The sequence below is a fragment of the Paroedura picta genome, chromosome 11 (assembly GCF_049243985.1).
Source record: "Paroedura picta isolate Pp20150507F chromosome 11, Ppicta_v3.0, whole genome shotgun sequence".
NCBI classification, from domain to species: Eukaryota; Metazoa; Chordata; class Lepidosauria; order Squamata; family Gekkonidae; genus Paroedura; species Paroedura picta.
In genome coordinates this window covers 36450118-36464945 of record NC_135379.1, presented here as the reverse complement: position 1 = coordinate 36464945, position 14828 = coordinate 36450118, and the positions used below count along the sequence as shown (strand labels likewise).

General features: G+C 42.3%; 1 protein-coding gene across 7 annotated transcripts in view; it reads right to left on the bottom strand.

The window, feature by feature from the left end:
- Window positions 1–14828, bottom strand: part of RBMS3 (RNA binding motif single stranded interacting protein 3) — an 862898-nt gene that overhangs the window by 810817 nt on the left and 37253 nt on the right. The window contains exon 2 of one of the 7 annotated variants that reach the window (XR_013225654.1): window positions 6865–6902. The exons of the other annotated variants lie outside the window; for them this stretch is intronic. The gene's annotated coding sequence lies outside the window, so the exon portion shown is untranslated. The remainder of the gene's footprint in view (window positions 1–6864; window positions 6903–14828) is intronic. 7 annotated transcript variants of the gene reach the window in all.

The window sequence follows — 14828 nt, the reverse complement described above, 5'->3', positions numbered from 1 at the left end:
TGGTAATTACCAAGAAGAACTGTACTGAACATGTAGAAATAACAAATCATCTTTGTGAAGACCTTAGCAAATTTGGAGATCAGTGGACCAGTCCCAAACTGGAGTTGATGAGAGCCTTTTTCTGTTCATGGGAAGAGTTCATCCGCATAAAAGTGCCTCCCAGCCATGAGCAAAAAATCTCTACTTTTTGCGGGATCCAACCAAATATACTTCTGTCATTGTAATAGAACTGCTACCTTTCTATAGCTCTTCCGCCAGGCGTATGGTTGAGGCCAGGGAGGGGTCTCAGTGTTACCATTGGAGGATCACTCAATGTGTGGCAGATCAGAATCCTCACTCCCAGTGAGACAGAGAGCTTTTGCCCTATGTGTTGAACAGGGGTGGGAGACTGGAATTCTTATTGATCGCCATCTGGTTACTGTTTTAAAGGTTGTTTTTTGTGGCTTTTACTGTGCTTTATTGTATTGTTGTAAATCGCCATGAGGCTTTTTGAGAGCAGTGGTATATAAATGTAAGAATGAATGAATGAATGAATGAATGAATGATCTAGGATTTAAATATTAAACACTAGGACCCTCACATTACACAACTTCTAGAAATGAGTTGCAAATTCTCCTCAACTCCCACAAGCACAGCATCCAGTCCAAATTCGGACTCCAGTGTAGAAAAAGAGGCTTCAGCCTGCCTCCTTCACCTGTTTTCCTGAGTTGAAATAGTTTTGGGGACACTATTAGGCCCTTTGGGAAAATCTGTGTGTGTCCAAAGATACGTCAGACACACATGGAATATCTAAATGGAAGTTTTCATACAGAGTTTTCCTTAGCAGTATGCCATACCAAGGAAGTGTGTACCTGTTGAATTTATGCCTATTGCAGACTAAGCTTCTGCTACATTCATAATAGTTAGGGTGGTTATCTAAGAAGCCATATTAGGCAGCTTGCCAGGAGGATGATCTAAAAATCCAATACATAAGTAAATAAGTGAGTAATTTGTTGAAACAAATTATCTTCTCCTCCTTCATCACTGATCCAGCTCACAAGAACATTACAGTTATATGACTAAAGACAACTTATGTTCTGCATAGACTGATAAACAGGCTGGGATGGACAGACCTGGGTATTATAGAAAGAAAACTAGAACATTTTACATTTAGGCGAGTGTAAGAGTAGGGGAGTTATAATTACTCACAAAAGCCCAGGAGACAAATAGTTCTAAGGTCAATGAAGGGAGAATTCAATTATTGCACTGATGGGTTAAGATTAGGATTGGGGAAAGGAGGAAAGCATGTGCCTGTAAACGTGCTTGCACACACAGTTATGTACACAGTTGCCCTTCATCATCTGTTTAATATGGCTGCATAGGAGAACATAATTAAGTTCCAGGATCAAATTAACACTAGGACACAAACAACACAGAGACAGCAGGTGTGCATTTGTGATAAATTCCTGCTGAGTGGGACACAAAAACTGCTGTACAATAACTGGAAGAATAGTGTTCCAAAAAATCCTGGTAGGAAAATGAGAAACAATAATAATAATAATAATAATAATAATAATAATAATAATAATAATAATAATAATAATAATAATAGTTAATTCTTATACTATGCTTTTCACTACCTGAAGGAGTCTCAAAGCATCTTACAATCCATCTTCCCTTCCTCTTTCCACAACACTCTGTGAGGTAGGTGAGGCTGAGGGAGCCCTGTGAGAAACTGCTTTGTGAGAACAGTTCTAACAGGACTGTGATTAGCCCAAGGTTACCCAGCTGGCTGCATGTGGAAGAGAACGGAATCAAACCAGATCAGGAAGCGTGCCTTTCCAGGGTTGACAGTGTGCAACTTAGAATAGCACAGTCGGCCAGAAAGCTGGGAGTGATCTTTGATGCCTCCTTAACAATGGAGTCTCAAATCACAAAGGTAGCACAGCTGGCATTCTTCTATCTACACCAAGCAGCTACTAGTTCCATACCTGGCCCGAGAACACCTAGCCACCATGATCCACACAACAGTCACCTCCAGACTTGATTACTGTAACTCGTTGGACATGGACTTACCTAGAAATTAGAGCTGGTACCAAATGCAGCTGCCCGGGTTCTCACACAAACATCATGGAAAGCCCATATAAGACCTGTTCTCTGGCAGCTGCATTAGTTCCCAGTCATGTTCTGGATCCAATTCAAGGCTTAATGTGCTCTGGACTCTGCGTATCTCAGGGACTGGCTTTCTGAATAAGATCCACAGAGAGCACTTCAGTCAAGCAATACCAAACAGTTGGGGATCCCTGGCCCCAAAAGAAGCATGCCTGGCCTCAAAGCTTGGTGGAATGAGCTCCCCAGTGAGATCAGGGCCCTGACAGAACTTGCCAAGTTCTGCGGAGCCTGTAAGATGAAGTTCTTCCACTGAGCTTACAGTTGAGGGCTATCAGGAACTAGATACAATTGGGTGACCTTGGGCTTGCCAAAGCACTGATAAAGCTTTTCTGAGCAGTAATATCTGGGCTCTCTCAGCCTCACCTACCTCACAGGGTGTCTGTTGTGGGGAGAGGAAAGGGAAGGTGAATGTAAGCTGCTTTGAGACTCCTTCAGGCAGAGAAAAACGGCATATAAGAACCAACTCTTCTTCTTCTAGATCAGTGGTTCTCAACCTTGGGGTCGGAACCCCATTTAGGGTCGCCTGGCCCCTTCCCCGGGGTCGCCAGGTTGCCCGCCGCAGCGATGGCAGGTGGCAGCATGTGGAGGCGTGTGGTGGTGGCGGTGTGCGGTTGGTGGTGGCAGTGAGGCAGGCGGAGGCGGCGGCCGGCAGAGGTGGTGGAATCATGGCAATGGTTTCCTCCACACTGACTCGATTGTTGTGCATGTGTACATGGGTTTCCAGTGCCCCACTGGCTCCTTCTGCAGCTGGCCAGCCTGCCCAGAGGGTTGCGCCCGCAGCTGCCAAGGAATGCACCGAAACGCTTTGCTCAGCTCTTTCAGAGCTGGCAAGAAAGAGACCCCCTCCCCCCATGAGCCCAACGTCACCCCATCCTGCCCGACTCTGTCCAGCAAGCCCCGTGTGCTCTGCAGAAGGGCTGCTGTGGACCCCCCCCCCCCCGGTTAAAAGAAGGAAAAAGAGAAGCGTCGAGCCAAGGGAGCAAGACACACGCCCAAGCCCAGCCCGGGATAGCGAGCAATGTGAATGTGGTGGCGGTTGCAGCAACAGCTCCCTCCCCAGGGCAGGGCCCTTACCCCCCTCCAGTAACCTCCTACAAGGGGGTCACCCATGGCCACAGCTGGGGGGGAAGCGGAAGCACCTCCACAGCGCTAGCTGGCAGCTTCTCTGGCTGGGTCCCCGCTGGGTTTTGGCGCAGAAGTTGGGGTCGCGGTGAAGAAAAGGTTGAGAATCACTGTTCTAGATCATAACATCAAACCGGGCCTCCTTCCCCACGTCCCCCTCCTTCTCCCACGACTCTTAACCTTCTTTTATTTAACATCAATGTCAATGATCACTCATTACTGTTGCTGATAGATGCTTTCTAATTCTAATCCTAAATTATATGCTGATTCACTGCTTTAATCTTGTTGACATGGAACTGTAAGTTGGCATTCTTGTTCACCACTCCAAGTTGGCAAGTCTGAGAGGGGCGGTATATTATTATTGTTGTTGTTGCCGTTATTCTTTCTATTTATTGCCCGCCGTTCTTGGCCTAGACTGACTTGTGGCAGTTTACAATTTAAAATAATAAAAATACAATAAAGTCCTTTGTTTACAATAACAGCAGCAAAAATCTAACCATTTAACAGTTCATGGAATCACCTCCAGTGCTTCCCTTAATTTACTAAAATCAGCTCTCTTAAAGTCTAAAATATATGTCTGACTATACTTCTCCTTTCCTCAGAATCTCAAACTCCAAAGGAACATGGTTACTCCAACCCAGATAACCTTCTCCACACCATACATAATTTTAGAGACCTTGGTCATGTCTCCTTTCACTCAGTTTTAATATAAATTAAACTATAAATGAATAAACAAACAAGATATAAACCCAGTGGCGCCAGATTAGAAGCCACTACTTTTAACTATTACACCCAGATGGTGAAATGGAGAAATTACCCAAAGTAAGAATATATGGGGGAAAGCTAGCTAAAAAACATAGCATCAATTCCACAGATTGTAGAGAAAGAAATAGCATGAACCCACTCCTGTATATGTTTACACATAAATATAACACATCCCTTACAGGAAATATTTTATAAACCTATCTATTACACAGCTGTATAAGATTCATGCTTTTATCAAGTAGCATCAGTTCTAATTATTTGGAATACTAACCTGAGTAGCTACCATTTGTAATCTCAAAAATATAAATTGCTTAAATTATAAACTTTAAGTTTTAAAAAATGAACCTGACATTGCCTAATTTCTTCTACTACATTTGACTGCTTTAACCAACCAGGCAGTTAATCGATTTCTCCTCATCAGGAAAATGGCATAATAATTTTTCAGACAAAGTGTGTCACAGCCTAGGAAGACACATTATGTCAGTCCAAAGGTGGTATTTATCGGTAAAGTATTACCCCTAAATACTCCAATACAACTAGCTGCATAGTGCCATTCAAACGGGCTACAAGACTGGCATATTCTGTGGGGATCTGTACTGCTGAAATTCAAGACATTCACTTTAAAAGTACTAACTAGTTTAGCACATTTTGCTTTTAGGTGGTAGTCAACATTTTTATTTATCCAGGAGAGCGCCCCGGGCCTTCCACTTGCGACAAATCACCCTCAGGAAGGCCAAGAGAGAAAAGACACCATGACCATCCAGAAACACAGCCAGGAGGCAAGACAACGGCAAGCCAAAATCCTCGAAGCAAGCAGCCCTCATCAGGACGGAGCCCCAGAGAGAGCTGAGGCTTTCATTGTCAGGGCAACCCAGCTGATGGTCAGGCAAGGCTGGGCTGTCTCAAAAGAAGCAGGCTAGAGCAAGGAAGAGTTGCAGACATTTAAGGCCTGGCCTGTAGAAGCTAGTAAGAATTCTTTTGTGGCTTTCTGACAGCTGAGAGCACAAAGAGGGGGAAATGGGAAAATAACTTCCATTCCAACTAGTCTGAAGCTACTATGGGGCTATAGGAAGCCTAAGTCCAAATGCAGGAGATTGAAAGAAGCAGACATCAGAGGTTTATACCCCCAAAACTATTCATATTCAGCTAATGTTAGCTTTTAAATCTCTGGGCTGATTATTATTATTAATTATTGTCATACATGTTTGGATTTCTTTGTGCTGTTCTTTGTCCTCGTCGGTTTCAATGGAAAACACATTTCTGGCTGTACTATTTTGTTTTCCATTCAACTGGGATGGAATTTTCGGAGTGTGTATGCCTTACACATGGGGTCCTGCTTTGCCAAATTCCAGAAAGATAGGAGTCAAAGACCCTGTTTTATAGATAGTTAACACATTTCTGGCACTGACTTTGTATTTCGATCCAATTTGGAAGAATTTCTCAGAAACTCTACCTATCACCTAATCTGCTAAAATTATAGAGAGATAGGAGAAAAGGTCACTGCCTGAGATACAATTATAGTTTTTTTTAGTGTGAGCATGAGGAGGCATTAGGCACTCCACCCCAAAGCAGGGATTAATACACTTTTCTCATATAAAAGCAAATGCAAAGCAAGTGACTGAGAAGCTATGAATGCATCACCTCTTAATGACCATATTGGATCAATACAGACAGGAACATAGAAATGTGCCATATTTCTATAGCTCCCAAAACAATGATCCAACAGAACAAGGACTGGTGGAAACGCCATGCACAAAAACCTATCACAGCCATCTTCTTTTGTAACAAGAACAATAGTCCACTCTGTTCATTAGTCAACACACCAATTATTTCTAGTATCTGCAAAGATATCAGTGAAATTTAGCAACCATGAATTGTACACATTAATTGCCGGCAGCCATGCTGCGACAGTGGCTGTTTTCCTAGGCCTGCTTAGGACCACAGAGATAAAGAGTCCCAGAGATCCCCTAATTTGGCTAGCAGGCCCATGCTCCAGCAGTAAGGTCCTGGCCAATCCTGAATTGGTCCACCAGGGAGCCCCATCGCTTCACCTTGAGTGCCATGATGTCAACAAGACAAGATGGAAATGGAGTAAAGCAAATAAAGTTTGGCCTGACCTTCTTATGGCTCAAAGAAGGAAAAAATATATAACACAATGCCCCCCCACACATGGTGTTTCCTCAAATGATTCCTCCCCCCCCCCATCAGTGGAATACTTTATCAGAAGAGACATCTGACCCACATGACCTGTCAAGGTTCTATAGGGCATGCAAGATGGAATCATTACAGCAAGTCTTTAGGTAATTCTTTATTTTCAGCAGTTATTGGTCTGCCAGACAAAATGTACCTGGAGAATGTCAAGATTTTAACTGGTTCTACTTGATGTCTTTTAAAACGTCGTGAGACACCCTGAGTAAAGCATTATGGGAGAGGGGAGGGATATAAGTCTTCTAATAAATAAATAAATGCAATGCAGTGACACAATGAATAACCATGTTCATGTTGTTGGTCTTGGGAAGTGCAAGCTAAAATAAATGAAAGATGCTCAGTTATTCTTCATAAAGAGGTACCTACTGAATAATTCTTAAATGAAGTAGCTGTATGGGAATGCAAATGACTCATTTTAGAACAATATCTTATATACCACACCACAATCCAAGCAGGCTGTACGTTACAAAAAATGCTACCATTATGCTAGCAGGAGATAAATTTTGTGATGTTGAATAGCTAAGTTATAGGAGCATGTCAAAACATAGCTGTGATATCAACAGAAAAACAATAGAGGTCCTTGCACAAAACATTTATTTATTGGAAGAAATTTCTTACCATAGTCAATGCACTCCAGAGGATTTCAATGTGAATCTCTGAAAAAAGAAAAAAAAAGTTTAAAAACACTCTTTAGCTAATTCAGAGTTTAACTTTGAAGGAGCTATTGGCACCATAATTCTATATGTTGAATTAAATAAATGAATACTTATCTGATTGTTTCCTGGAATCCTTTTGTGCTTGTAATTCTTGAGTTAGAGGAAGGGCAGGGTATTTTTGTAATTATATATTCGTGATTTGAAATAGGTACTTGAGAACATACTAGAGCTTGACTTTGAGAAAACTACATTAAGAACCATTCACAGAAAGTGACTGAAGTATAGTTTGATTATCGAATGAATCAGGAAGTGGTGCGACTTCACTTATCCGTAGAAAAGTACAAGATTTTAAGGTATATAATTTGCACACTTGGCCTGTAGCAATATTCTGTACTGGATATACAGAAATGGGGAGATGGAGGGGCCATGTTCCTTAATACGGGGAAAGATCCTTGTGCTGCCATTTAGTCGCAGGTAACTTACAGCAACCCTTAATGGGGGGTTTCAAGGCAGAGATGTTCAGAAATGGTTTGCCGTTGCCCGCCTCTGTGCAGCAATCCTGAACTTACTTTGTTTTTTATTACTGGTGCTAAGCGGGGCAGACAAGCTTTTGGGATCCAATGGCGTTGGGCTAGTCTAGGCCACCCAGGCCAGGGCAGAATATCCTTAGGATTCTAAAATGCTTAATCACACCCCTGTAATGTACAACTCAATTTTAGCCTTCCTTTTCCATTGAAGCACCAAAAACAATTAACAGTAGTGAAAAACAACCACAGGCTACTAAACTCTTTTGCTTCCTAAATGAAGTGTTCTTTAAAAGAATCTACTATCCATTCCTATAATCTTTCCAGGTTTCAAAGCTTTTAAAAAGATGTAACTGATAGCTGTTATTGCACTACAGTGAAATAATATTTTGCCATGATCTACTTGATCCTCTGAATTCCCTGTATTCATTGAAGAAAAAAAACAAGTCTCTATTGTTAAGACATCTATTGTCCAGATCGCCTGGAAAGGCAAGAACTGCCAGTCAGCTGGAGCAGGAGAAGGTCAAGTGACTGTGGGTATGCATTATTGCTCTTATGAATGCCTCTGGATTCGTGGGGAGGGAAGTCTATCAGTGGCTACTAGCCAAGGTGACTTGAGGGGAACCTCCACTGAGCCTCAAAGTTCAAAAACCAGAAGGCAACATCAGGAGAAGGCCTCAGCCTCAATACCCTGCCATTATCCCTCCAGAGGAATTGGTTGGCCACTTTGTGAGACAGGATGCTGGACTAGTTGGGCTATTGATCTGATCCTGTGGGATTCTTCTTATGTTCATATGTAGACTACTTCAAATGATCCAGACTACACTATCACTTGAACTGGACCAGGAAATAAATAAGGCTTGCTGCAATAATTGAATGATCTCAGAACTGGCATAGCAATGGCTCCATTGCATGCTCCAGATATTTATTTATTTATTTATTTATTTAGATTTATATACCGCCCTCCCCGAAGGCTCATATAAAATGAATTGCTATAGTTTGTATCAACAGAAGTTTCTAAGTTATTTTCCAGGGCAGTCCCATGTAGAGTACGTTATAACAGTCAAGCTTTAAGGTTTCTATTATGTGGATCAGTATGGCTCACTCAGTAGACTATAGCACTAACTAACTTCCATACCAGATGGAGCCAAAAAGGCATGTTTAGTTACCACACTTGCTTGTTTTATAACACCCCTGGATCCATCAGATCATCCATCCTCTTACCAGAATGTGCCAAGGATAAACTAACCCAGTTAAGGGTTATCTATCAGATAACTGGGTTTTCCAACCAGCATCACTTCCATTTTCTCTGGATTCAATTTCAGTTTGTTCTCTCTCATTTACTTGGCTATAGCAGACGATAGCAGACAAACAGCTTAGAACTTTTTGATACTACCCAGATTCCAAACTTTGAACAGCCACATTCAGATATCTTACTGAAAAGCATAGGTGGACATATAGACTTTTGCAGAATACTGGCTCAACTTTCTGTTATACTATATAGAAATCCATCCTGTGCCCCCCACCCCATCTCCTGTCACATTCCAAGCACTGCAGTTGAACTGCATGGTCAACACAGCGTCAATGGCAGCTAAAGATTCAGCAAAATTAATAACAAAGCATCCAACTGCAAACAGAGATCACCTACTAGAGCCACTAAGGTCTTCTCTGTTCCATAGCCAGGCATGAAGCCGGACAGAAAAGAGTCAAGGGCAGATGAGTCACCCAGGAAATTTTGGTCAAATATGTTCTGCTACTTTAGTCTGAGCACAATATATTGGATGCTGCAATTTGCAAATGATAGCCCCTAAGAGGCATAGATATTAGTAGGCTAGAAACAAACAGCCACGTTCCACAGCAAACTTAAAACTATACACAAATATTGTGACAGGATATTTTATACATGCTGACCAAATGTACACATATTACTTCTCTTAGGCATGAGGAGTAATGGGGGCACACAGACCTGGAAACCACAGAAAACCCTACTTTGTCAATCACTAGGTGTCATTTCTAGAGGCATATGGGTTTGGATCCACTGAAATTTTCAGCAGACAGAAGAGAATTCCATCAGTGAGATGTGACTTTCTTGCCTCACCAGTCTTGTTGTAGACCAAAGTGTTCCCAAAATGGACAGGTAACACCCAGAAACGGCACAAGAGGCTCTCAGTAGAAAGCCCAATCCAAGCCAATGGCTCTAGGGAGTATGACGGACTCTGAATTACCAGCTTCTTGCTGGTGGCAGGGCAGGAGATCTCCTGCTACCCCACTCCCAATTTTTGCCAGTGGCTGAAGCAATGGAGGAAGGAAATAGATGAAAAATGTGAGTGCGCGTCATCATTGCACTAGCATGCTGCCATCACTTAAAACTATAAAGTGCCCCCACAACATTCATGACATAACTGCAAGCTTTTGGTGAAACTGATGTCAGTGCAACTGTGTGATTCCAGAAAGCCAGTCTCTGACCCCAAAAGGCACCTTCAGAATACTACCTGCAGTCCAGGGACTCTAGATTGGGAATAAATAGCCTTATTTCTTTTCCTAATGCCAAGCATTCTCATACTTATGCAAGGATGTGTGCTAGAACAATAGGTTTCTGATTTCAGGAGACTTCAGATATGTCTTCTCCTAATTTCAACGCCCGCTTCCTCCGAGATAACCAGTGTCACTTGACAACCTTTTAAAAATGTACTTATTCAAGTACAGTTACAAATAGGGCTACTTATTTTAAAAGAACCTCTGATGTAGATGTAATGGCTTAGCTGAAACAGAGGGCATCCTTTCATGAAACAGTTTCCTCAACACCATCCCCAACCTCGAGGAGGGGGGATCCCCATGGACTATCTTTTTGGAGGAACTGAGCAGAGTGAATTTTTTTTTTACTTCTTCTGCAGTGCTACACAGTGTGAAATCCACACTCTCTTTCTCTGTTTCATTATCTTGGTATTCTTCCCTTACACCGAGTCGTCTAGGGAGTACATCCTTCTCACCTTCTCCATTTTATCCCTATAGAAACCGTGTGGGATACATTAAACTGAGAGACAGTGACAAATAGCAGCCAGCGAGCTGCACTGGCAGAGGTAGGATTTGAATCCAGATGTTTCCGGTCCTAGTCTAACATTCTGTCTAGTATGTCACAAGGGCTCTGTTGACAAAATTGGCTAGACCATGCTCCACATATTCAATTCTTTATATAGCTCTGCAATGAACTGATCCCTAGTGACATGAGAACAATCCACCTCCTCCTTTGGCTAGAAAGAGAGTCCATGAACAAGACCCAACAGGTTTCACTACAGTGTGAAATGGCTCCCTTAAGGCAGCTGCTGCAGTGTTGTCCATTCGTTCTTGGGCATATTGTGCTCTGGGTGTCACCAACCATCAGCTCCTTTTTTTTTGGGGGGGGGGGTCCATAATGCATGTGCATATGCAAAGCTTTCTCAGTTTCATAGCAAAGAGCATTGTTTCTCTGGAAGAAATACTGCTCATGCAAAGAAGGCTTCGTGCTTCCCAAAATGTTACCTTTCGTTATGCAAAACGAGCCCCACAAAAATGTTAAGAAAATATCCTAGGCGAGACACATTATGTCACTGCAAGAAAAGGGTTTGGCAGCTTAGCTGTCACCCAATGGAATTTCAGTTCATTAATCCTATGATTTTCAATCTATCAAGTGATTCAATCATATATAACAAGATATCTCCTATGTAAGAGTGAAGGAGGAACAGAGCCTGTATTCTGAAGTTTTTGTTCAGTGGAAGAGGTATTTTCCACCTGTATGTTCGGTGAGTGGAAAGCTCCTTGTACAGGGAAAAAGCACTGCCATTACTGAAATGGAAGCTCTGGACTCGATCCATAGTCTGAAATATGGAGAGACCCCTGTTTTCTTGCAATGGTATCTCTGCTTCATAGTTGTTCTTCCAGTTTTATTATGTCTAGATACTGAGGGATGCAAAAGTTAGGTGATTAATCAGAAAAATAAAAACACTTTTGATCAACTCATAAAAGACGCTCTTAAATAGCTGAGCAACACACTTGTAAAATAATGTGATATTTGGACTATAAGTACTTATAGAATTTTAGATCCCCCTATTGTGGCCACGAAGAGCCTCTTGTGGCGCAGAGTGGTAAGGCAGCCGTCTGAAAGCTTTGCCCATAAGGCTGGGAGTTCAATCCCAGCAGCCGGCTCAAGGTTGACTCAGCCTTCCATCCTTCCGAGGTCGGTAAAATGAGTACCCAGCTTGCTGGGGGGTAAACGGTCATGACTGGGGAAGGCACTGGCAAACCACCCCGTATTGAGTCTGCCATGAAAACGCTGGAGGGCGTCACCCAAGGGTCAGACATGACTCGGTGCTTGCACAGGGGATACCTTTACCTTTACCTTTTATTGTGGCCACCTCAATTAGAAGGAAGGACTCACTGGAGAAGAGCCTAATGCTGGGAGCAACTGAGGGCAAAAGAAGAAGGGGACGACAGAGAATGAGGTGGCTAATGCCAGATGATTTTATGTATCTTGTAATTTGACTACTGGTCTAGTACAGTAATAATAAAGACTTGAGATCACTTGAATGAGGTGGCTGGATGGAGTCGGAGCGAGCTTAAATGGACTCCGGGGAATGGTAGAGGACAGTAAGGCCTGGAGGATCGCGATGGGTCGGACATGACTTCGCATCTAACAACAACAAATTGTGGTCACACTTCAGGAATACCTCGGGCCAAACCACACATGCTTCTCCTCACCCAGGGCCATTTCAGGTCAGGAAAATGATGGAGGGGTGGCATGATGAAGGTGCTTCTCCCTCCGCACTACGGTCCCAAATCAGCTCCCCATTGAGCTTGGGAACTTACCTCCCAGCAGCTGCCTCCTGGTCACAGTAAATGAGAGGCTGGGAAGAACCAGATTCAACATAGCCTTTCGCCTGCAACTCCCTAGTGCTACACAGTGAATAATTACAATTAAACAACTGAACACAGACTTGTGTCCAATGTATGTACATCAATACTTTTGCTTTGAAAGGGGGAATTGCATTTGAATAAAATTAATAACTACATTTCCTTTCAAATACGCTGCTTTCTGCAGCATAATCGTGAATGTAGTTTAGGGGGGAAAGCCTTTACGTTGTTCTCATAATTTCACTCCAACAGAACGTTTTTCCCTACCCAACTTACATCTGAATTGAAACCGGTACATGCAAATGGCACTATTCTCACTGGGAATGCATAAGGTTTGTAGCAGTCCTCGATGGATTAGCAAGAAAGCAGTTCCGTTTTAGCTTGCAAAGCACTGGTAGAGCAGGCAGAGTTACTGATTCATCCTACAAAATGCTGCTATAGACTGCTGTTCTTCTGATTTGGCTACTGGGATCGTTTAATTTTCACTCCAAAGGGCCCCTGACATATTTTATTAATCAAAAAAAATATTCCTTATACCAAGCAAAGGGTTTTTTTTTTTTTGTAGGGAGGATTGGGACCTAGAATACAGAATATACATTTGTTGCCCTTTTTATCTTTTTTTTTGTCTTCTTTATCTATCTTATTTCTCTCTTGCTTAAATCAAGCAGTAAACAGTTTAAAGGTGTGAGAGTTCCACTTTTTCATTCCTAAAATATTGTCTTCAGTGTCTGTAATTCAATCGACTATTTTTTTGTGGTACTCTTGTTTGTTTAATACCCGTTCTGGGGTATTCCAGTGGCATTTTGTCCCAGAACAGGTTAATGAAGGATAAGAGTTATACTTCTTCATTCCTAAAATATTGTTCTCAAGCGTCTGTAATGCATCCCACTGTTTTTTGTGGTATTCTTGTTTAATACCCATTCTGGCCTGTTCCATGGTGTTCCGTGGTTTTTAAACTGTAGCTGAATCTGTTTCAGGGGAAGCAAGGCACTGATGGTCAAGGGAAAACGGCCACTTGTGACAGGAATCCTTATTCCCATGTGTCCACATTCAGGCTTCTGTGGAAAGTGCTCATTATATGATCCCCACTACATCTCAAGAGATGGCTCTTATTTCATGGAAGCAACAGGATTCCGTCTTGTTCAAGTGAAATTTGAAATACAAGATCATGATAGAGCAAATGACAAAGTTACATGCCACAGTAGTATGACTTTGTTTTCTAAAGCTTTGTTGGCCTTAAAGGTGCTACTGGACTCTGATTTTATTATCATCACATTAGTGTTCAAGGAAATGGCAGCAGGGAAGCCATGTCTCCTACTTTGGTGGGAGACTTTCTATGCTGCACTGACTCTGCTGGGCAGCGGCAGCATAATACTTGGGGAAATGGAGCACCATTGATATTGCACTAATGCCATGACGTCACTTGCTGCAATACAAAAGTGGCGCTTCAGCATTCACCCAAGAATGCAAGAGCACTGCCCCTGTATGATGCTATTGTTACACACCACATCTCCTTAAACAGCTCCCATGCCAGTCCTGTAACTTAATAACCAATGCTTTCATTATTCACAGCTATCCATTCTATTCTCTATTTTAACACTGTATGTTACTATCGCTCCATTGTCTGTCTAGTACAATATTCATGCAAAGTTTTGCTTCTCACTTTCACTTCCATACAGACTGACAAACTTCAATTTATTCTAGTTTTCAAAAAGGTTAAAAATGTTCCTTTTTGTTATGGTCTCATTCAACTATATTCTCCTGAACTGCCATCTTCAAGGAATTATGTCTGCTTTCTCTCTTGGCTTGTGTCAGAACATCTGGTTTTGCTATACCCAGTGCCATGGTTTTATCCTAACTCAGCGGTTCTCAACCTTTTTGGTGCCGCAACCCCAACTTTGGTGGCGGCAGCATGCGTGCAGGTGCAAAACAATCGAGACGGCATGGCGGCGGCCAGTGCCATGGCTCTGCCACCTCCACCCGCTGCCACCCGCCTCTGCCCAACCGCCGCCAGCCTCAGCAGCCATCAATGGGCAACGCCACGGAAGGGGCCAAGCAACCCCAAATAGGATCGTGACCCCAAGGTTGAGAACTACTGTCCTATCTCAAAGTTTCAAGAAACTTCGCATCTACTAAATCAGTCTCTTGGATTCTCTTTCTCCACCTTAGCATATGAGTAGATCTCAAGTTTGCTTCTTTACTTATCAATTGTTTCCCCCTTCGCTTATTCAATGAGTATTTGTATATGGCCCCAAATAACTTCTGATGTGAAAAACTATTGCTATAACACATTTTGAAAAATCACTGGCAATAAACTGTAAAGGTACATAAATGTGTTACATAATTTAAACGCAATTTATGAAGTCTGTAGTGAGTTCTACATTCTTTCCACACATCTGCTCTCTGAAATAGTTATGTATGCACTATATATTACACAAGGTATATTGTCTGCAATCTTTTCAGGTCGTGGTAAAATTGTCCTGTTCATTTTTTTCTATTTTGTCTACGATATTTT